We start from the raw sequence: 2,259 nt of genomic DNA on the forward strand, positions 1-2,259 counted from the left end.
CGCCAGCAGGATATCCTTCTGATAGATATTTGAGGAGACCCTACCCGAGAGGCTAGGATAGACTTCAAAGGACTAGCAGGATATCTTTCTGATAGATATTTGAGGATACCATGCCCGAGAGGTTGGGATAGACTTCAAAGGACCAGAGGCGTGTGGATTCAATGAGGGCCCACTACCAAAGGTTATTTCCTTCGATCCAGAGTACTAGTCTCCATGCTTCATTGAGCGGCTAGTCATCAATTCAAAGTTTCTTCCACATGAGCTTCAGTGGTAGGAGTGGAGGGGATCCTTGCTCTAGGGCTCACCCCAGGATTCCCTCTATTATTCCATTTCCAGACAAAAGCACAAAATTCAATATGATTTACTAAATTTAATAGCAAAGAGAATCTAAAATACCAGAGAGGTGCAATGACAGAGCACATAATGAATAACTTGTTAGTTAACACAAATCATTGACAAATATGTTAGATAATGAATATTTCTTAATGAGACTGTTAGGGAAATAAATGAACCTCATGAATGAAATTAACGTTGATGTATGCATTTTCTTTTTCCATATTTGTGATCATACATTTGACCACTAAAGGTGTTATGGCTTACTGAATAAATTTGGCATGCTAATAATAACTGTCTTCGGTAAAATAAGTGTGTCTTCTTGAAGGAGGGAAACCAGTGCAATGAAGTGCAGACTAAAGTTGCTCTACTTTCTGCATCATTCATAATAAACACATTAAAATATTGCAAAAAAAATATAAAAATGCCATCCACCTTCACATTGTCCAATGTACTTAGTAATGTTTGTACCTTCTTTTCACTCTGTGATTTTTGAAGCACATATTGAATGTCTTGGGTCTTCATTAATAACAGTTCCTCATTGGAATATTGCTTTGCACCACTCCTAAGCACAAAAAATAATCAACTTTTAACATCTTAAACTTCGGTGCAATTAAAGCAAGAAAGAATGAAATATTTGAATTTCCTTACTTTGGACGGTGCATGCCATCAACAGTCCTAGTGTTGATCATCTTAAAATAAAATTCATTGGGGTTTCTAGATGTTGCTTTCTCTCGAAGCCTCTACATTATCAATAACAATCTAAACCATCAGAAGGAAAGACAGTGAAGAAAAGCATACAAACAAAGTAACATATGAACATGCATAAGAAAATGCATGCCGATATATATAAATTACACAAACAACTGTATCATAAATGAGAGATGCCACTGTGGATCCATGCCATTTCACAAAAAGAAGATTATGGGTGATTAGATGCATCTTTTCCTGTTTGCAAATGTTATGAGAAACAATTTCAACCCAAAAATAATTTATTGAAAAAATAATATATAAATAAATTTTGCATCGCATACCTAGATGTTTTCTTGCTTCTTGTGATAATCACGAGCCCTAAGTACATAGTCCTTGTGTTTCTCTAGTAACCCAAATTTATTCCTTTCAGCCCTGCATGGACAAAATGTTAATAGTCTAATGTTTTCTTCATAATTTATATTTCTAGGTTTCCAAAGTTTACAAACAAATATGCCAAAAATCATATTATTGTATTACTTTTTCCAAAATAAATCACTGACTGAAAATTATAAGGAAGAAGAAATACATACGGTTGGGCGCGTTCCTTGTGAGCCCACCACTTTACAGCATTTCTTAATGATGACATAATTGAAAACTAGATAACGTAAATCTGCAAAGACAAAACAATTTAAAAATAGAAATAAAAACTTCTTTAGTGTACTCCTCATCATTACTGAGTGCTAGACACACAAGATAGATACCATGATTACTGCCTAATGGGTCAATAAAGCAATAAGACTATATGTTTCTAATTAGTAACAAGTTAAACACCAAGTTCATATAGTTCAAACCTCAAGCTGTCGAGTCCAGAGTTCAAACTTCCAGCTGTTGAGTTGTTGTTGTTCAAACTTCAGTTCAGGCTCTAAAGCCCTCTGCAGTGGACCAGTGGGTGAGGTCAAGAGGGAAACCGCTTCAGCTTCAACCTTCAGTCAATCAACATACATATTTCCTAAACTTCAGCCTGATAGGTGCAGAAAAAATCTAGATATTTTTTTCTATCAGGTTGTATCTTGAGTTTGGCTTGCAAGAAAGCAACTAATGGGGATTTTCAAAGCCCAAAAATGTCATGAATACTAGTGAAAATCCAATTATTTCTATTCTAATCCATACAAAAATATGGTTCAAGGAATAACAAGGAGAATTTGCAGCTAGTCCCTGCCTTTAGACAATAAT

General features: G+C 35.1%; 1 pseudogene; it reads right to left on the minus strand.

Moving 5' to 3' along the window:
- Positions 1 to 617: 617 nt before the first annotated feature.
- Positions 618 to 1,672, minus strand: LOC149224346 (putative U3 small nucleolar RNA-associated protein 11; annotated as a pseudogene).
- Positions 1,673 to 2,259: the final 587 nt, after the last annotated feature.

Source organism: Pinus tabuliformis, chromosome Q (assembly GCF_031772625.1).
Source record: "Pinus tabuliformis cultivar Carrire ecotype Pingquan chromosome Q, CPIR1, whole genome shotgun sequence".
Classification (NCBI taxonomy): Eukaryota; Viridiplantae; Streptophyta; class Pinopsida; order Pinales; family Pinaceae; genus Pinus; species Pinus tabuliformis.